Consider the following 22,960-nt stretch of genomic DNA (forward strand, 5'->3'; position numbering starts at 1 on the left):
ACTGATCTTTGTTGTCATTGAATAATTACTAATAAACACATAATGAATTAATCTTTTGATTTGTAATTTCTTTATATTTAGATATCATGTCATTGCCTAATGTTTGTATCTGAAAATAAAACTTTATGGATAATTTTAATGATAAAGTATGAAGAAATGGCCATTATGTGCTAGTGTTTGGTAATCTGATACAGGCATCACTGTATAATGTGTTTGTAGGAAGCAGAGCAAACTTTTTGGAAATGAGGCTTGCATAGAGAATGATGTATTAGGAAAACTATGTTGATTAACTCATGTTGGGCTCTTCGGTAATTACTTAATTCTTGACTCCATCTAAACATTTAACTCTCATCAGCCAATGCCTTCTTTATCCTTTGAAGGATTCCTTAGCATCAAGTCAGCAGTTATCAGCCAAGCTGCTTTGCATGTACCCTCTGGAACCTCCACTTCCATGGTAAAATATTTCCCTTCTGGGAAAGAATGTGTCAGGAATCCCCACAGAACATTGCTAATGTGGTAGGTTAAAACCATCATACGCATTGGCTTAAAGGGATTCTTCTCTTTGAATGATGAGTTGGATCTCATAAGGGCTGAGGAGAGGATGCACAGGGTCTTCTGTATGAGACAGATAGAATATGGCTACATGTCTAGGCCCAGAACAAATGTAAGGTAAATAGGATTTGACCCGAAAAGTTATTTCAGTTATTTATAGCTAGCTTAGAGATACTTGGAAAAGATATCCATTATCCCTCACTCAACAGTCCTCTGCATTCCATGCTTTTCCTCATTTCCGCTCCATTCTTTATGTTGCACTCTTTCTCTAGGGCATCTGGATTAGATTATTCAAATGAGATGGAACTTCTCACTGAAATTATTGGTTACGTTTTAGTCTTCAACATTACTTCTATGAGATTTTGAGCTTTAACTTTTCTCCCCTCCCTAAGATGGAATGCAATCTGATACAGGATATACATGTACAATCATATTAAAAATATTTCTACATTAGTTGTGTTGTGAAAGAAGAAGCAGAACAAAAGGAAAAAACATGAAAAAGAAAGAGAGCAAATAGTATACTCCCAACCTTATTCAGGCTCCATAGTTCTTTCTCTGGATGTAGATGGCATTTTCCATCATGAATTTGTTGGAATTGGCTTAGATCATTGCATTGCTGAGAAGAGCCAAGTCTATCAAAGCTAGTCATTGCACAATGTTGCTGTTACTGTGTACTATGTTTTCCTGGTTCTGCTCACTTCATTCAGTATCACTTCATGTGAGTCTTTCCAGGTGAGACCTTGAGAAAGAGACAGACAGACAGACAAAACAATAGAGACAGAGAGAGCATTTGTAGTCCTTCTTGTGCACTTAAAACTTTTTGTAAATGTTTTTATACTGAACTGTATCATTTGATCCTCAAAGCAGCCTTATATTTGTTATAATTAAGGCAAGTAATATGCTGATTTCATTAACAGGAAAATTTAAACACAAAAAGGCTAAAGGACTTATCAAGTGTTACACAATGAGGTAGTAACAAGATGTGAACCCACGTCTTCTGACTCCAAGTCCTGAGCATTTTCTTTATCTTCCCACAAAATTTCTAGCCGCTTTGCCATTGTACAACACTGAATGCAAATGCTCAATGTTACCTATCTTCCTATTTATTGGTTTTAATAGCAAAGGATGAGAGGGTATAGATGGGCTGTGATCTTCATTTATGAAATTGATCACATTGATCAAAGATTCATCATTGTATCAAAGTATTCATTTTTAAGAACTACCCTGTTTCAGTATTGTCTGCCACCAATACTCATGAGATAAATATCTGAGCAGATATTTTGGAAGTTCAGCCTCCATTCTCAGTTATCAAAGCTCACTAAGATGAAGAATGAGCAAAAGGATTGTAAATGAGAATAAATGACATCTAGCAAGAGTGGATTTTAAATTAAGATTTGAATTTGTTCTTTTTGCAGTTGTAACAGTTTCTCTAAATGTTAAGCTTTGCCTCCTTCCCCTCCCCCCCCCCCAGAGACCAGGTGAGGACAAGTAGCCAAGATCCAACTTTAATTCAATCAATACATCAAGAGCACTAACAGTTTTCTATTAACTCAGAAATATCACAATCCTATTGGGAAAAAGAAACAAAGAACAAAAGCAATTTTTTTTTGTTCCAGGTATTTCTATTGCTGAGTAAGAAACCCGGCAGTGTGCTAAAAGGATTTTATCTAAACCACAAATACTCTCCTGGAATCCAAATTGTCTCTTTTGAAAATGACATCAGCTTAAGTGCATTTTGACCAGTTAAATGGATCTCTATCATTTATCCCTTAAGCAAGTTCATTTTTCTAATGTTAGTTATCATAACGCAATGAATGCCACATTATTGTCCTCCTTACACAGCAAATTGTTGGTGTGTATAATGATGCACCTGTTACTCAAGAAATCCCTCAGATGCAAAACTGTTTTTGCAAAGCTGACATCCTCAGACAGAGCTTGTGCTGTCAAATGTTCAACTGCATAATGCAAGATGATCTGGTTTATGGGCATTAAAGACAATAATGTAACAGCTGCTGCTGAATAGTATGTTGTCAAATATCAATGCAGTGAGGAGAGATGATTATACCAGCTCCATTCATAGCATTATAGTGAAAATTGTGTCAATGTTTCTCTTATAAATCTTTCTTTTGATGAGTTTATAATTTGCCTGACTAAATATTTGCTCCAGGCAGCACCATAGCATTAAAGGTCTAAAACCCGAGATAAATATATGATGCCTCGCTATGTATGGCATTGCTTTTTTTTTCCAGTGTGACTGAAGGCTTCTCATTAAAATGGAAGAAATCTCTGAATGAATGCTGGAAACAGCATGTTGATTTTCTTGTTCAGATTTTCTTTGAATTCAACTGCTCCTAACAAATTTTGTCCATTCCAATTTGGTACAATAAAGGGCTGAACTGGGTTGAACTGGTACATACTAAGAATCCCCTCTACAATATTCTTGATGAATGGTCTACTAAGCTTTTTGAGGGGAGGGGTTGTTTTTTGCCTCTTTTCAAACTCCAGTTTTTAGCACAGTGCCTGACCAGAGAAGGTACTTAATAAATGTTTATTGATGGATCATATATCAGTAAATGGCATGAACAAGATGAATATTTTTCTTTTCAAAATGATCTTTCTACTACACTTCTTAAACCAGATGAGATCTTCTGGGTAATTTGTGTTTCACAGTAGTGTGAAAGATGGAGTAAATTGTCTGTTGATTATTGAATATGCTTAGAGCTGGGATAGGGTACTCTATACCAAGGGCCTACATTATGAAGAAACTATGATTAGGAGTGATAATAAAGAAAATGGAAGCATGTTTGGTAGGTAAAATGGGAAAAATACAAACAAAGAACAATAAACTATGCTGCTGCTATTACTACTACAGACAGAGTTATTTTCAGTTTAAAAGAATATAATTTGTTCAAATGAATGCTTGAATTTGTCTATCATGTCATCTTATTCCTCCTCCCCATGTCTTCTATTTTCTCCCCAAACACACCTAGTTAGTAGACAAAAATATAGAATTTCATATTTGGGAGGTAGTTCAGTGGCTATTCAGTCCAATATAAAACTGAAAAAAAGTCACCTCAGCAAAGATGTCTTAGAAGTGGTCACCCAGGCTTTGTTTGCTTCCAGGTCTCCAATGAGGCAAAATACACTACTTTCTGAAGCAGCTGGCTGATGATTTTACTTTGGTACAGCAAACAAATGAAAAAAACATATATCTGTCTCTTTGCAATTTCTATTTGCAATTTCATAGTTCTGCTGAGATCAAGTAAGAGAAGCTTAATTGTTTTTCCATGTCAGTTCTTGAAACGATTAATGGCATGCACCTTCTGAGTTTTCCACTCCAAATATGAGCATTTCCTTCACCCAGTACTGATATGATGTGATCTAAAAACCCATCACCATTGTGATTTCTCTCTTTCAGATATTTTCTAATTCATCCTTCAGGGCTGCATGCCATATTCCTGATATGTTCTAACCAAGGAGTAGTGGGACTGGGGTGGCTATGTGGCACAGTGGATAGAGTGTTTGACCTGGAGTCAGGAAGACACATCTTCCTGGGTTCAAATCTGACTTCAGACATTTACTAGCTAGGTGAACCTGGGCAAATCACTTAATTTAGTTGCCTCAGTTTCCTCATCTGTAACATGAGCTAAATAAAGAAGTTACAAACTACTCCAACATATTTGTCAAGAAAACTACAAATGGGGTCACAAAGAGTTAGACACAACAGAAAAACGATTGAACAACAAAAACTGAACATGAACCACCATCTTCTTAGACTTGGACAATAGCTCTCATTTAATGAATCCTAAGATTGCACTGGTAGTTTTGGCCACCATATTTTCCACTGTTGACTCATGTTGATATCGTTTTTTTTTTTTTTTATTTTGGACTAGAGCTGTTATATCATTGATACAGGCATACTTTCAATGAAGAAATCCTTTTACCCAAAGCAATTTGGTAACTGCTGTTTAACTTTGAGTCATAGAGTGTAAAACTGAACAGTATTTGTCAGAGGCAGAAATCAAAGGCAGCTATTTCAAGCTTTGAGGTAAAATGGTCATATATTGAACTTAAAATCTCTGAGAACATCCAAACTTTTTTCAGGTAATTTTTTACCTTAATGTCCCCACCCCCTCATTTGTAGCATCAAGGTTTTACTTTATTTAGAGTATAGATTAGTCATTGAAACAAAATTGTGAAACAATGCATGTATCAAGTTTTTCCAGTTGCAAGATTACATTGTTCGTACACCCATTTCATTGATTCTGCTCATATCTATCTATCCCTTTCTCTCAACTTATATGGTCCCCAGTATCATTCAGGTCCTAATCACTACTCACGTCTCACATACACTTTTATATACCAGCCTCAAGTCTCTCCTTTTACAATCTATCCTCCACATTATAGTCAAATTTATATACAAATATCTTGACCTGAGATTATCTCCAATTCACCCTGTATTTATTTTGCTTATACATACATGTCTTTATGTATCTTTATGTTGTTTCCCCCATTAGACTGTGAGCACCTTGAGAATATATACAGTTTTGGGTTTGTTTGTTTGGTGGCATTTTCTCACAATTTCTGAGCCATGCTAGATGACTAATAACTGCTTGATAACTTGACCAGAGTTGACATGTCACTCACTCATTGCTCAAGAAGCTTTGGAGTGAGGTCTCTTTTGGTGCCAGAAATAAATGCAAAACTCCACTGTTTTGCATTTAAATCTATCTCATCTGATTCTTAGTCTTAGTCTGAGTCTCTCTCTGTCTCTCTGTCTCTCTCTCTGTCTCTCTGTCTGTCTCTCTCTCTGTCTCTCTCTCTCTGTCTCTCTCTCTGTCTCTCTCTCCCTCTCTCTGTCTCTCTCTCTGTCTCTCTCTGTCTCTCTGTCTCTCTCTCTGTCTCTCTGTCTCTCTCTCTCTCTGTCTCTCTCTCTCTCTGTCTCTCTCTCTGTCTCTCTCTCTCTGTCTCTCTCTCTCTCTCTGTCTCTCTGTCTCTCTGTCTCTCTGTCTCTCTCTCTCTCTCTCTCTCTCTCTCTCTCTCTCTCTCTGTCTCTGTCTCTCTCTCTCTGTCTCTCTTTCTCCTTTTTCCCCTATGATTTCATTGACATTGGAACTCCCTCTACTATTTGAGTTCTTCATTTTTTTTAAGCCTTAGAAATTTGTCTGGGACAAAAAGATGTTAAGTGCCTTAGCCAATGTCACATGACAATCATGTTTTAGATCAGAACTTTAACCCAGATCTTTCAGACCTGAAGACCAGTTCTCTATAAACTCTACCATGCTGCCTCTCAAATATTTATGATGCTTTGTTTTTATATATGAATATTATATAGGTAAGATTCCAGGGAAATCTTAAAATGCAGCATGCTTGATTTCAAAATCCTGCATTTTGGCAACACTAAAGTATAAAATAAATATTTATGCCAAAGGGGGGGGGGAAATGTGAGATAATTATATTTATTCCTCATCATGAATCTTGTATGCTTTGTAAAAAATATACATAAAATTGGATCGTCTCTGTAACCAGTAGTCATTAATTCTTTGTTAATGCAATCTGCTCTGCTCTTTTGGCATTATTTTAATGAAGAACCATGTTTTACAAAAGCAAGTGGGGCAAAGACATTAAATCAGGACCTCTTTATTTTTCACTGCTCCAGCTTAAGTGCCCCCTAGTGAACTTTCTGGTTAATTAGCATTCTTCTGTTTGTCACTTTAAGTAATTGCTCTTCTCAATTTAATTGAAGTGTTATATTCAAAACTCTAAGAGCTAGGAAACAAGCCTACCTGATGAAGTAAGTTCAATGAGAATAAAGCAGATTGTGGCCTTTAGGAGTCAAAGGAGAAAAATGTTAGAAGTGAGAGAGAAAAACAGAATAATGGGATTAACTAACAAGTTTCTTTTCAGTAATTTAAGGGATATAGGATGACTTCGGTATTCCTAAAAAAAAAAAACATTTATTTTTATCCTCTATACTATAATTGGGGCACTAACTTTTACGTGCATTTAGTACCAGAAGAATATCTTTGCTATAGTTTATCAATGTGGCATTTTTGTAAAAGCCGTACAGGTTAGGAACTCTGAACTTGGGTTCTGGGCCAAATGCATATTACTAGATAGATGGTTATTAACAAGAAAAATAGGAAATCACTAAAAGAGGGAAGGCACTAGCATTAAGATAAGTTACAAAACTCCTCCTGTAGAAGATGGGATTTTAATTGTAACTTAAAGAGAAGTAGGGAAACTGAGAGGCAGAGATGAGGACGGAAAACATTCCAAGAATGGGGCTAGCCAGAGTAAATGCTTGTAGCCAAGAGATGGAGAGTCTTGCTCAAGGAAGAGCAAGGAATCCAGGATCACTGGATCAAAGAGTTTGTGACAAGGCATAAGGTATAAAAAACTAGAAAATTGTGGGTGGGTTGTGACTAGTTTAGGAAGGACTTTGAGTGGCTTTCAGAGGAAATAAGTGGCTAATCTGTTCTGGATATTTTCTACTTTTTTATAGTGAGTATTTCTAGAAGAAATCCTGTTAATTCTTTGAGTGGAAACACTAGACATGAGCCAGACCTATACTTTATTTAAGAAGTTTTCCCTAGAAATACAGGGTTGAGGCATTGGGCTAGAGAGTGGATGAAAATAGACTTAACCTAACTTTTAGAGACCAGATACTCCTCCCACTCCCAGGACTGTATTCATTTCCATTTGAATCTAGAGCAGATCTACATAACCTGTGACCTGCAGGCCACTTTCAGCCTGCCAAAGGATTTTGGGCTGCTGGTGAAAAATGTAGAGGATTTGTAGAAGGGTGGAGAAGGTTTCCTCCTAGGCCATGAGTAACTCTTATGACCCTCAGTAAAGATTTATATTCAAGTACTCATTTTTGAGTCTTTATATAATGTACAGTAATAAAGAAGAGATGAATAGAAAAGTATCAGTAGTCTTGTTACCTGTCTATACTCTAGATTTGGATCTTCATCTCTGCAGATTTAATGCATCAACTATGAAGCTTATTTGTATCAGAAAGATAGTTCTGGCCTTTACAATAAAAACAGTAATTGACTAACACATTTCACCAATATTCCTATCTGCTGGTCAAGGAAATCTCATTATAGTAGAGAAAACTACTTAGGAAACAAAATTAAGTTCACAAGTCTCATTCATGAGCAAATTCAATCAGAGGAAGGAAGACATTTATAGAGATAAGCCTGCCAAAGCCCAACCACATGATGTTATTTTCTCACCTTGATAGTGCTGGAGATATATTGTGACCACTCTCCTTTTTCAGCTATCTAGACTGCACTTTCATTGATCTATGCTACCTTTCAATTCTTCCAATAACACCAATTTACATCAAATGGCCCCTGATTGATTTACAGAATAAGAAGAGTTCTCATACTGTCTCTGTATATACAATCTATATTATATGCATACGTACATATATGTGTATATATTCAGAGAGAGAATTGATCATCTGTTCTCAAAGGCTATGCTGGTGGAGTATAAGCTTTGGTATATTCTACCAAACTGACAAAGATTTTGACTCTGGGAAAAGTGATGGATTCTCTCTGCCATATGGGAACCAGCCTACCTAAATTCAAATAGACTCCTCATGAGAAGATTGGTCAGCTGTGATGATTTTTTTTTTGTCCATAAGAAGTCATTCAACCATCTGCTAAGGCATGAAGTCATTGCAATCTGTATCTATAGAGTTCCCACATGGTTGTCATCACAGCTAGCTGAAGTATGGAATCATGTATATATTATACCACCCACCTGGATTATTTCAGTAGCTTTCCTCCCTCTACTCTCTTCCCACCAATTCATCTTCCATAGTACTGCAGGATTAGTCTTCCTTGTGTATTTATTTGGTCATGCCACACCTTTGCTCAAAAATCATTAGCAACTCCCTGTGACCTATGGATTACCCAGTCAGTTATCACCTATTAAGTGCCAACTACCTACCAGGCAATATGCTAAGCATTAAGGATTCAAAGAAAAAAGGGAAAAACCAATAGCATCACTGTTCTCAAGATTATCCTCTAATTGAGGAGGCAGTGCACAACAAGATACATATTGGAGATATTATGAGCAAAGTTCAGACTCTTTGCCTGACAACAGCCAGACTAAATTATATTCCTCATCCTCCAGGCATGATCCATTTTTTCATACATATGTGCCTTTACTAGGCTATTCACTATACCAGGAACATTCATTCCCTTATTCATGTGCTGAATCCTTTCATGTTTAACTCTAATACTGCATTTCCTTTTCTAATATTCCCTAGTCAATACCATGTTCCCTGTTCACAAAGCACTTAATCTCCAATTTACTTATATATATTATTTTATATATAACTTAAGCTACAAAGTTCATTTGCATAATGGTTTCTTTGTTGGTGGAGATTCGTCCATGCCTTATGTATGCATGAGAGATAATATGTGTCAGATGCAGAACTTGAACCCAAGTCTGGTAAAAACTTGAAAGGAGAACTCCTGGTCTTCTGACTTTCTGCTTTAAGAGAAAAGACTTGTAGTTCCAGACTCTCTTCAGGTTCCCTGAAAGGAAAGAAAAACCCTGAGAAAAAGCCAACCTGTAAAAGACCTGGCACTTCAATCATGTCCCTATCCCCAGCTTAGTACACTGGACACTTCAGGAAATTCCCCCTTTAGGAAATTTCTCCATCTGGGATTCTTTCTTGGTTGAGCAGAGATGCTTTGCTTCCAATGAGAACATCCATTCATCCTGTGTACAGTCTGGTATATATTCTCATATGTACACTTTCTATGATTTCTGTTTGCTATCAATTTGAATAATTGGGCCTATTTGCTATTTGCTATGTGTGTTACTTGTGGAAATGACTTTTAGTGAGAAGAGAGACAACTCTTAGACAGCTTAGAGGGACTCTTTCCCTGTTAAGAGATAATGATGAGAAGTTCAGTTTGGATCTACAAATTATTTTCCAAAGACTAACAAAATTTAATATTATTCTAGCCAGGTATGTCATCTCTCTGAGGAGAGCAGAGTAGTCAGCCTCTGGCCCCAATCTTCCATTCCTCTCTTGACTGTAAATAAGGTCTTCCCTAGAAAAGGGTAAAGATTTCTCTAGAAATATCTACTCATGCCTCCTTCAGGCCACATCTAGATAGATGCATATGGACACACAGAACCTGGGCACAACAGAGCACAAATCACTTTCTCTCTCTCTCTCTCTCTCTCTCTCTCTCTCTCTCTCTGTATACACACACACATATACACATATATATACATACATACATACATACATATATATACATAAATCATTATCAATGCAGATGTCATATCTGCCTTCTGGAACTCAACCCCCATTAAGGTAGAAAGCATCTCTTCACTAGTCTTTCTACTTTCTTCAGTACCTAGGATAGTGCTTTTGAGTTAGTAGATATGTTTCTTAATTGTAAATAGAATAGAATAGGATATGATGGGATAGGATATGATAGGATAGGATAAAAAAGGATAGGACAGGACAGGATAGAAAATATGTACTAGAATGGATGTTGTGTTTTAAAGGAGGTAAAGTTGTTTTCTAAGAATTTTCCATTGAATATGCTTTAACCTATCCTATTAAAAATAAGTTATTCCTTCATAGAGATATTTTGCAATATCAATTTATAAATTAAAAGAAAAAATAGAGAAAAGAGGATATAATAACCAGAAAATCTACCAAAATATTCCTTCCTGGTCCTTAATTCAGACTAAGGAAAACATCATTGCCCAATGAAAATAAGAAATTTTCACTTCTGTTTTGAGACTAAATGCAGTATATTATTTTGAGCCTGTAGTTACAACTACACATGGGAAAAACAAACCTCCAGGATAAAGTAACCACACAATTGAAATCAGGACTGTAAAACTCAACAAATCTATGATGTGCTTAATGTAGGGATATGAATCCTGAACAAAACAGTTATTACAGGCTTATAAAGGGACACATTCCCTAAAGGAGATTTTTGAGAAGAGGACAATGAAGAAGGTTAATTTTTTTAAAGACTGTCAATCCATATCCATGAACAAAGTTCTAACTTCAGACTCAAAAGTTCCAATGACAACCACAATAAAAATTGATTAATTGGTTGCTTTATGCAAGATATTTCCAGATCCCCAAGGCCTTTGCAATTTTTTCAACTGTCAGTACCCTGACCCTCCCCTGCCTGGAAACTATTGAATTTATTTTATATGTAGTTTAGATTTCTTATGTGTATTTTCCCTTCCCTCTCCCCAAAAATATATAAGTTCCTAGAGTCAAGGAATATTTGTTTTTTACTTAGCCTCTTAGGGGTTTAGCAGAGCACCTGACAAATTAAGGTTACTTAAACTGAATTGAAGTTGCTTTCTAAGAGGACAAATTAGGTTTTTAGGATCAAAAATGGATCATAAAAAGTGACTCTGGGAAGCATTATGGTGTTTCCTTGATCCAGTTGCTTCTCATTCATTGCTGCAAATTACTTATCAGTCTAACTATTACAAACCTGATGCCCAGGGTTTATAAGTGGAGAATTAAATTACATTTCCTTCTGATTTTTCAAAATTTCCATTCTTAGCAAGGCCTTAGTGGACACCTTATAAATATGTGTGACATTTTTATGGGTATTTAGTCTCTTAAGTGAAGAAAAAGAGGTAAGAATCTAAACTTCTTATCAGTCCATACATTCCACCAAAGTTCTTCATACATGTAGGTCTTGAATAAAAAAGAAAATTCAATAGAATCATCATGTTTTAAATTGTTTTGGACTAAAAATATTAGGACACATAGTGGGCCTACTTTGAGAGTGATCAAGGAGCAGACATGACATCAATAAATTATTTAAATAAAAATTGGCCAGTATATCAAGGGTTAACACACCCATCACCCCATTATTCACCATAGCTGGAATGGAAACAGAAATCCAACATGTGAAAACTTCAAAGGACAAAGATAATGATAAATTGGTTACCATTTACTTGGTGCCCAAGAAAGATGGGGCAACATTTGAATGCTGACAAGTATACAGAAGCAAACAAGACCCAATTCAAAGGAAAAAAGAAGTATGAAGGAGAACCATGTTTTGAGAAAATTTTAAAGACTATGACTCACAGATGATATAGTAACAGAGACTGAGTGTTAACCAAAAGTGTGCAAATCTGAGTCAGCATGAAAGAAACCTAGCTGAAGAGTTTTCCCTAAAAGAGCAACTTCTCACAGTTCTGCATTCCTCAGCAACTGTTTCCTGGCTCTGGCTTCTCTTATTTGTGCTTCAAAGGCTTCTAATGAAAATATTAAAAAGTATAGAAGAAAGACAGAATGGAACCTCTATATAAACATAAGGATTTTATTGGGAGAAAGGCATGAAATCTGAGTTCTAATTTAGGCTCTGCTACTAAGTACCTTATGACTTTGGACAATTCACTTCACATTTCTGGACCTCAATCTCCTAAACTATGCAATGAGCCAATTAAACAAAATAATCTCCAGGGCCTCTTCCATCACTAACATTTTGTTTCTATCAGAGCTTTGTCTATACCAACCAACCTAGATCAGACTCTTTACTGTGTTTAGTAAGGAACGTTACTGGGGATGTGCTGTATATGAAGTCTCTTTCCTCAAGAACCTTTACAATTTCAAGGGGAAGATGGTTGTGACCAAATTCCTAATTTATGAAAGGGAATAGTATGAGATGAAACCTACGTATTGAACTTCAGTGACTCAGCAGAAAGAAGGAGAGGTAGAATCATATAATCATAGACTAAGAGATGGAAGTCTCCTAGTCCACCCTCCTAAGAAAACTCAATGAGGTTAAGTGACTTGTTTAAAATCACACAGGTAGTTACAAAGCCAGAATTCAAACCCAGGTCCTTTGATTCAAAATCCCATTAGAATCATGCCAATCCTTAGAAAATATAATCCAAATATCCCTTCCTCTATGGAGGAAAAGGAATAACACTGGAGGAAAAATGAAGAGTAGAATTTAGAGGTGATGAATGTAAGAGAACAAAGTGATCTCTAGAAGGAGATGCCCAGCCCTCAAGTGAAGTTACATTCTTTCCTATTCCTGAAATACTGGATCCTCTTGAGGTTAAATTGCATAGCCATAGATTGAGAGATGGAAGGCACCTTACATGTCATCTAGTCCAACCTCCTAATTTTCAAAAAGGAAAACTCAATGAGGTTAAATGACTTGTTTAAAGTCACACAAGTGACAAGTCCTCTGTATGTTGTGTCCATGTGGACTTAATGTAGTACTGTTAACTGGTATTTTAAGTGTGTTAAGCTAGTGTGAATACTTTGCACAGTTGAATTTCATGAAATGTATATATTGGAAATCTTAGGATTACTAAATTTTGAGTACAAATTTATTCCTTCACAAAGAAAGCTACCAAGAGCTATGGAACAAGTTTTTAAAGTAATTTCAAACCCAATAATAAGCATATTGTCCTGTTGGTTAAGCAATACAGAGAGGGTTTCTGGTAAATAGCCACTTTTCTGCATTAGCCTGAATTACTTCTTTTTTGCTCTTTTGACTTGACCACCTAGCATAACTTTGTTTTCTGATAGTATCACTATCCACATACAGCCCTGTTGACGGTACAACTTTGATGGAACCAAAAGGTTTGTTCAAATGAAGATGTTACAAGTTGAAATTAGAGGTATGTGCTAACACCCAACTAACTTCCTTAAGGTTTTGTCTAGGAGTTTATTAATACATGCATTGGTGTGATCTTAAAGATAACAGGAGAAATACTGTTTTTGATTAGTGTTGCTTAAGTTTTTTTTTTTATTCTTTTACTTGTAGGCATCAAATTAACCTCTGTGGAGTTAGCATCCATATTAACTGAAGTGATTATTTTATATTACAGTTTGTAGCTGCAATAATAGCTCACCTGTCCTGCTACTTATATGTAAGCCACAAATATTATGTGATTCAAATTGTCCTATTTTTTGTACCAGAAGGTTAGCCATTTTTTGGAAAAATATGTACAGATTCTTCTTTACAAATGAACTCACTGTTAATCCATATTGAAAGCTATTTTAAACACTGCATTGGGACTGATTTTTCTAGTTTGGGAATCTAGCTAGATCACTCCATTAGGACATCTAAAGTATAGGTTTGAGTGGGAACAGTGAGCTAAAAAAAATTAGAAGTTTTCCTTCCAAGGATTTAATAAACAATTTATTGAGTACAGATTCTGGGATTGTACCATAAACTACATATATACATACATAAATATATAGATATCTACATATAGTGAAGTTGGGGCTCTGCAAGGTGATCTTAATGAATAACTAATTATCTAAAATCAAGCAGCTGACTTGCCAAGTATGACAATTTCAGAGTGTCTTGAGAAGAACTAGCCAGGAGCCAAGCAATGCTGATGCTTATATCAATGGCAAAAGTGGCTTGTACTAGTTAATTTTTTTTCTTATTTTTAAGCTGCCAGACCCCAAAGCTTTTTTAAAGTTAAATTTATCTATATGGGCATATGAATACATATGTGGACGGGTGCATATATGTTTACAGGTATACATAGATAGAGGGCACAGGACCAATTTAACAGGAAAGGATGATATTTAAAAGGTGAAATTAAGAGGTGAGAGAGGAATATAATGAGAGGAGATGGAGAGAGACAGAATGGGGTAAACTATCTCATAAAGAAGAGTCAAGGGAAAATGGTTACAATGGAGGGGAAGAATATGAAGGCAAAAGGGAATGGGTCAACCTTATTCACATTGAATTTGGCTTGGTGAGGGAATGGAATAAACACTAAATGAGTATCTCACCCTACAGGAGAGTAGGGGGGAAGGGGATGAGATGGGAAATGATTGAAGGGAGGGCAAGCTGGGGGGAGGGAAGTAGGAAGCACCCACTTTTGAAAAGGGATGGGATCAAAGTAGAGAATAGAATAAGTGGGAGGTGGGATAGGAGGGAGGGAAATATAGTCAGTCTTTCACAATATGTCTACTATGCTATTGTTTTGAATTAGCTACACATGTACAACCTATACTGAATTGCTTATCTTCCCAGTAAGGGTGGGTGACAAGGGAGGAAGGGAATGAATCTTTAATTCAAAGTTTTAAAATCAAATGTTTAAATATATATGTATATATATACATTATTATTATTAATACTATTTTACATGTAATTGGGAAATAAGATATACAGGCACTGGGGCATAGAGATCCACCATGCCCTACTGGAAAAGTCAAAAGGGTTATGGGAGAAAATATGGGAGAGAGCAGATTGGAGGAGGGGATATCCTGTGGGACTGCTATTTTGGGGCAGTGGGTAGGGGAAAAACAGGGAGAAAATTTGCAACTCAAAATATGATGGAAATGAATGATGTAAATCAGAAGTTAATAAAGAATTTAAAAATGGAAATAAAAATTAAGTTAAATTTACCTACAGGTAAAAAAATGTTGGCCAAAAACACCAAAGTAGCCATTTTTTTTTACTGGTCCTTACTTGGCAGTCTTTAAATATGTCAGAAAAGCTTTGAGCTGTCTTATCTGATTTCTCTAGAATTTTAAGATCTAAATATCGTGTAAATTCAGCAATGTTCCAAGTTGGAAGTACAGAAAAGATAACATGTAAATGGGGAGTGGTGAAGACTGGCAAACTAACTAGTTTTTGGCACTCTGAAACATGTCCACAACCTAACTACAGCCATCCAACCCAGTAACTGTACTAATGCCTATTACTATGTATAACTGTAAAACTCATTTCTTGTCTGTACCCTTGAAATTGAAATAAAATTTAATGAGAATCTTTGTTAATGTAAAAAAAAAATAAAGTAACATAAGTGTTCATGATAAAGCTAGAATTCAAACCCAGGTCCCTTAATTCAATATCCCATTAAAATCATGCCCATCTTTAGAAAATACAATCCCTTCCTCTATGGAGATTTCTCTGATTCTTAAGTGAACCCAGGATCTCTCATGGCATTTTTTACCTCTTATATCTCAAAGTTATATGTGTTTTATATCTCATGCTCTTATTGTGAACAGTATGGACATTTCCAAGCAATACTGGTTTGATATTAACTTGGAAAGACAAAGGCATAAATAGCACTTTTGTTAACTCGATGACAAAGGCACAGATGGTACTTTTGTTAACTCTACATGACACAAAAGCATGCATTAAGTGGCAGTCAGGATCCAAAAATACTTCAGTAGGCTAGAATATTGAACTATGAAATTTAATTATGATGAAATTTGTTTATAATAATGAAATTTAATTATGATAAACACAAACTCTTACATTTGAAATAAACAAAATATTTTCTGTTATACAAGATGAGAAAGGCAGAATTAGTCATATATTTCTGTGAAAAAATTTCTGTGACAGCTTTAATTGACTATAAGATCAACATAAATGAAAGATGATGTAGCAAGTAAAAAAGCCAATGCAAATTTAGGTTGAGATGTTAGTGTCCAAAATTAGGGAGGTGATAACTTAGATACTAGACTCAAATGGATCTTCATCTCATGAGTAAGGATGTTCTCTCCAACAACTGTAGCTCATCCATACCTACCTAACTTATGCAAGTCCTGTCTATGTCCTTCCACAGGTGCTGTATAAGGTGTCCACTGTACATTATGGGTACTTTCCTAAGTTCCTCTGGCAATTGAGAGGATCAAAATAGGGGACATATCCAGGCTGACCACTAGTTAATTCTGGGTTTCAACATATAACCAGTTTATCTTTTTTGCATATACATTTCCACAAAGACAGGTAGAGTTCTAAGAATTTTTGAGAAAGACTTAATTTGACTGTACGGTAAAAATATTAAAATCAAGGCAAAGTGTAACATAATTTTGGATTAAAATGTAAATGAATATGAAAATAGAGATAAGACATCTCCATTTCAGTAACATCACACAGAGTTGGGAGAGCTGGATGGACCAATGGATAGAACACTAGGCCTAGAGTCGAGAAGACCTAGGTTCACAATTGGCCCCAGATAGTTTCTAGCTATGTGATCATGGACAAATCACTCAGAGGTGGGGAACCTGCGACTTTGAGGCCATATGTGTCCTTCTAGGTCCTCAAGTACAGACCTTCGACTGAATGCAAATTTCACAGAACAAATCCCCTTAACAAAAGTATTTGTTCTGAAAAACTTGGACGCGATCAAAAGGCCATACCCAAAGACCTAGAAGGTCCCACATCTGAAACCCCATTTACCTTACTCACAAAGAGCCAGACATTGAAACTACTGAACAACAGCAATGCTTATTTTTCCTCCCTTTAGAAAGGAGAAAATTGAGGGCAAGTGATAGTCATGTAAAAAGAAAAAAATGATAACATCAGTGAAGCCTTTGGAAAAATGCATAGAAAACAGAAGTTCAAAAGGAAACATAAGTAGGACAGCTTTGAATTTAATATGTGGAATTTATTATATACAGCTAAAAAGCTGTGTATAATAGAAATTCATAGGTTCAAACACAATCATTCACTTTTCCTTTTTTTTTTCCATAGTAATGTTCTTATTTGTTGTTGTTTTTCAAGTTCAGAAAACAAAAAGACAAACAAAGACATCACGGGCTTTGGAATCAAAAGGCCTGGGTTTGAATCCCCTATGACATTGACAAAGTTGGTGTCCCTGGGCTATTCAATGGGGCTAATGATACTTTGCAGTATCTGCATCCCAGGATTGTTGTGAGGAAAGCCTTTGAAAACTTCAAGACACTATGAAAGGTTGAGTTGTTATTATTAGCACTCTAAAACACTAAGAGAGTAACAAAAAATGAGATAAATCAAAGAAACAAAAAACCAACAAACAAACAATCAAAATTTCCTTTTATTCAAAATGTGCAGGTTAAATGTCAGGTAAGAAAAGAAATCAGTCACCTGTTTTATTCTATTGCATTTAAATGGTTTCATGTGAGTCATGCTTTCCTGCTTTTATATTTTGCATCATCAAAGTAGCAGCTGTAAGACCCACTAAAGATGTCTATAAAACAGCTAACAAAGCTTCAGCAGAGAATGTTGGAGAAAATCGCCCAATGTAACTTATCACATTATGGAAATGGGGAGTCATATTTTTGTGTACTTTTAACATTTTATTGTTTGTGCAAAGTGAGATATAGGAATATCATGAGGCTTGTCAAAGAGCAGCAAGAATGGATTAGCATCATAGATTAAAGGCAAAGCAGTAGAAACACGATGATACAGGGAAAGACAGCTCCTGTGTCTTTGCTACTATGTCCCAGATGAAAACAATTTGTTCCAACCACCATGAAAGAGGTTGAAGTAGGTGCTGTAGAGCCCTTATAGCTTGGTCAAATGTCAAACATGCCAAGGTCATCCATTGCATCCTGGACCATCGCCAGTCATCTTGACTTTTGTTCTGCTCCTGGACTTCAATGACTCTAGATAGATATCTAGGCTGATAATGTTCTGTAGCTCTATCTCACTTAATTCCAATCCAGAGGCAAGTCAAGACATCACCCAACTTCCACTGTTTTACCCCAACATCATGATGTAATTGGTACTCTTTGAAAAGGATGAATAATACCATGTTTCCCCGATAATAAGACCTATCCCGAAAATAAGCCCTCCCCTTACTGTGTAAGATTCCTCTAAAATAAGCCCTCCCCCAAAAATAAGCCCTATTGAGATTGCTACTGTAGTGAAGGTGATCCCCTGCACTACACGCTACATTACGGTACCCTCTGTATGCACCGTCCCCCCCCTCCCCCGGTGAAACGCACGCTGCACTCCGAGCTGCATCCAATCAGAGCTGCAGCAGTGAGCGCGTCATCCTGTTCTTCCCCAGTGATTTGCTTATTGAATAAAGGTACATTTTTTTGTTCACATTTACCTGTTTATTAAAATTGATGTCAATGTTCATTAAAATAAGCCCTCCCCTGAAAATAAGCCCTCTGGTGTTTTTCTGTCCAAAAAAATTAATAAGACAGTGTCTTATTATCGGGGAAACATGGTAATAGTAACTACGCCTTTTCATTCAGAGTAGGGCAGTTTTCTTCCTCAAAGCCCACCTGAGTGCCCATCTCTTCTAGGATACCTTTTTAGAAATAATTAGCAATTTTCAGGAGATGTGTTTCTGTTCCCAGTTCAGTACAACCTCACCCACTATACATTCTCACTCACAGAAGTTCTATAGAAGTGGTCAATAGCCTAACAGAAAAGGTAGAGAAGGCTGCTAACAATACTATATTAAAGATCAGGTACTACATTTTTATAGGGATGCTGAAAAACATGTCCACAAGGATGAGAGAGGTAATTCAGAGCTATACCATATGAAAGTTGAGTTAAAGGAAGAAGGGCTGTTTATCCCGGAGAAGAAAAGGCTTATGGGGAACGTGAAAGAATTCAGATATTTTCGGGGGTCTTATGTAGGACCTTGAAATTGATAGAGTACTAAATTTGATGTCAAAAGACCCCAGGTATGAATTTGGGTCTTTTACTTATCTGTTGTATGAGCTAATTTATCAGTGTGGGTGGACTAGAACTTGTAGCAAATATGTGCCCTGCAATACTCCAAAGTGTTGTATCAAAATATAATAGGGAAATAATCGACAAAATTAAAAATACAATAAAATATAGATGATGCTAATATGTGGTTTTCTAAGTCAATGTGCTTCCCACAGGCATCCTTTTCTATGGTTAAGTGTCTCTCATTTTTATTTGAGTTTGACACCACTGGATTAGAAAATATCTGAAATCCCCTTCAGCTCGGTGATCCAAAATAAATGACTAAATCAAAAATCACTAACTAAATGCTGGCTGGTTGTTTTTCGATCATGTTCAACTCTTCATAACCACATTTGGGGTTTTCTTGGAAAGGATATTGGAATAGTTTGGCATTTTCTTCTCCAGTTCATTTTACAGATGAGGAAATTGAGGAAAATAGTGTTAAATGACTTTCCCCAGGTCACACAGTCAGCAAGGTCAAATTTGAACTTAGGAAGATGAATCTTCCTGACTTCAGACCTGACACTCTATCTACTATGCCGCCTTGCTGCCCTGATTAAATGTTATTACCATATGCCAAATTACTAAGTATTTGGGGATACAATTTAAAAAGCTAAGACGGTTCTTGTGCTCAAAGTACTAACATTTAATGAAGAAAATAACATACATAGGGGAGTTGCAGCCAAAGAAGAGAAATTTGGTTTAAGGAAAGTCACTTTCCTTCTATTATTCTATCTCATTTAAGGTTTTGTGGACTACTGCTTGGGTAAATACAATGACTACTTTTTAGTAAAAGTAAACCATCTGTTAGCCAGACAAGGAACATGGAGGTATAAGCTCATTATCTATATACTCAGTGAAAGTATCTTCAGGCAACACTAATAAGTGGATCAGATGAGAGGTGGCATGTCTCTTGCCTTGCCTGGCTCTTGGTTTTCATTTCTTCTGTTAGGTCTTCATCTTACAAAAGCTTTTCTCCTTCTATACAGATGGGAAATTATAGAAATTTGCTTTTTTGTCATCTATTAAAACATTTTTTCTGATTTATGCTTTTATGTATCAATATTATTTCTGAATTCCTTTCTTGTGTGCTTTTTCTTGTACAGAACCACATACCTGTGTTGAATTCTTAAGGTAATTTATGGGATATGCATACTACAGTACTAATATTTGTTATCCCTTTGTAAAGGATGATAAGCTTCTGATATTTAATTCAAGTCACTTACTGTTGTTCAGTCATATTCAATTCTTTGAGACCTCATTTGGGGTTTTTTTGTCAAAGATGCTGCAGTGGTTTGACATTTCATTCTCTAGTTCATTTTTATAGAAAAGGAGACTAAGGAAAACATGACTAAGTGACTTGCCCACAGCTGCTCAGCTAGTAAGTGCCTGAGGCTGGATTTAAACTCAGATCTTCCTGACTCCAGATCCATCACTTTATCCACTAGGCCACCTAGATGTACCTCTAGCTACTTGATTTTGTTGGAGTTTAGATAGGATTGATTTTAAGACAAGTTACTATCTTATTATTTTTTAAATGTTCAATGTTCTGTTGACTATTGGATTGGTGAGTAAAATAATGTGAATAAAAAGTATTAGGTTATAAGCTCATCTTCTGCAGATTCTCTGAAAAAATTTTGATGGAACTTCTATTAATAGATAAAACAATAAGTATGAATTGTACTTCTTCCTGTTCCCACACAGTTTGGATTTCCTCACCTAGGCACCTATATTTTGAAAGATTTTATTATTATTGCTTTCTCATTCCTCTCTTTTTTAAAATGAAGTTCAGATGGAAACAATAACACAGTCCCAGGGGTAAATGTCTCTCACTCATTATTCTTTTATATTTAATGTTTTATAGATTATTATACAAGTAGATAAAATAACTGCTTTTTTCAAAGCTAGATAAAAGTATTAAAATGTAAATTCTGTGTCTACGGGATCATTGCAAGTATCCTTGTTATGTAACTTGAATGCCATATAAGGCAACAGAGATGATATATCTGTCTGTCTGTCTCTCTCTGTCTTCTCTCTATCTCTGTCTCTGTATCTCTCTGTCTCTGTCTCTCTGTCTCTCTCTCTCTTTCTGTCTCTGTCTCTCTCTGTCTGTCTGTCTCTCTCTCTCTCTTTTTCTGTCTCCTCTCCCTCCTTCCATACCTCCCTCTCTCCTGTTTATGTTCATATATAGAAAGAGCAATTATTTATGTTTGGTGTAGTGATACTTATTACAAACTTTGTTCTGAAGTTTTATATAATGTAATTATGTCCAGGAAATTGTAGGCAGCAGTTCATTCTATGATAATGATCTGGCTTCATTATACATTACTGGTCAAATTCCCCAGATATTTTGAGGTCTGTATTTGTAGAAAGGGGATTTGGCAACTGTCAGCCCATGAAGGTTAGTGAGCTTCTGATGTATAATTCTATTAAACAGGTCATTGGTTAGGTATTTGGTAAGTGCTAATTCTTTTAGAGCCAACAGTGATGTATCACACAATTTCTATCATTTTCTTACATTTTCTACACTGATTACAAAATTTGGGCTTTTTGAAGATAATTCTTCTGTAGTTTCTGGTGGAAATAATATGGTATTGGACTGTAACAATAAACCCCTCCATTCCCAGAAACAAATATGCACAACTTATAATCACTGCTTGACACTTCTTTGTTGACATATGGGTGGCTGAGTGCATGCAGATGTCACCCATAGTCTAGTATTGAATCCTAGATGTTTCATAGTTTCCCTCTGGAGGTAGATCACTTTCATTTACATTTTATAAAATTAATAGCTCCTACCTATTGTCAACCTTTGCTATTGTTCAGTGAATTTATGTCTGCTTGTCACAAAAAATGTAGGCCTTTGAAATGTTTATTATGCACTCTAAAAATGTCTATCAATCCTTTTAGGAAAGGAAATGATCATCTTTCTATAGTTGCCTTAAGGTAATGGATCCTGTTAATTAATATCTTATAGATTTTTGTTAGGAAACTTTTCAAATATGTTAGGGTTCATTTTAGAGTTCTGAAAGTGTACATTGAGATTCTTATTGGATAGATGTTAATTGCTTTAAATGTGTTTTTTTCCATTCAACTTTGATTAGTAAGTTTCAATACTTTTATGATCCATACATTTTGTCTGAAGAACAAAGCATTTATTAGTATCACTGTAGCAGCAAGCACCCTGGAGTCCTCAGGGTTTGCTGCCCATACAGGTTCTTGGATCTGCTTTGTTAAAGGAAAGCAACTCAAAATGGGTTAACAAGCTTACTTGTTCAGGAGAAAAGGTCAGCACCCTGAACCTCAAAGTATACAGGCATAATTATCAAGACAGAAACATCAAGTAGACAGATTTCCAAACTGTCCAACCATTACATCCATACCCAGTCAACATCTGGGTTTCCACATTCTGGGTTTTTCAAAGCCGGGGGACTCTCAACAACAACGGCTTCCCAGAATTCAGATCAAATCACAGAACACTTCTCAAAGTGAGTCCCAAAACAAAGCTACACATCAGGGCTTATATAGCCTTCTCCTGGCTCAGAGAATGTAACAACCTTATTGACCCACTGGCTAATCAAAAAGTATCTACTGAAAAACAAGCCTCCCTCCCCAGGCTTCTGGTGCACTTTAGCCTAGGGGCAGGGAAGATCTTCCAAATTTGCATTCCCATTACAATCACCTATATGGTTTATTCCACTATAACCTCTATGGTGAAACCTGAAATCTTAGGTCTTTTGTTTAATGCATTGAGGATTTTACATTCATCTGGTCTAAATGATGTCTTGATATCATTGGAAGAAGATGAGATGAAGGAACTGTTTAATATGTTTTCTTGGGAAGACCTTTATATGTTAAGGTCTTTCATGTACATTAGGTGAATTTAGAAGAGTCATACTTAGTTCTATTTAGCATCGATGACAATGACTTTTAAGTTAAGCAGCATCTGAATTAGTTTC

General features: G+C 36.0%; 1 long non-coding RNA gene across 2 annotated transcripts in view; it reads right to left on the bottom strand.

Moving 5' to 3' along the window:
- Positions 1-396: 396 nt before the first annotated feature.
- Positions 397-22,960, bottom strand: part of LOC138164098 (uncharacterized) — a 30,780-nt gene continuing 8,216 nt past the window's right edge. The window contains exon 3 of one of the 2 annotated variants that reach the window (XR_011168995.1): positions 397-1,291. This is a non-coding gene — a long non-coding RNA (uncharacterized lncRNA). Of the gene's footprint in view, positions 1,292-8,345; positions 9,108-22,960 lie in introns of those variants that run through there. The other variant, XR_011168996.1, reaches the window with a different exon arrangement.

The sequence above is a fragment of the Petaurus breviceps genome, unplaced genomic scaffold (genome assembly GCF_028583685.1).
Source record: "Petaurus breviceps papuanus isolate PSGF00001 unplaced genomic scaffold, PetGlider_PUasm1.0 189, whole genome shotgun sequence".
In the NCBI taxonomy this organism is placed as follows: domain Eukaryota; kingdom Metazoa; phylum Chordata; class Mammalia; order Diprotodontia; family Petauridae; genus Petaurus; species Petaurus breviceps.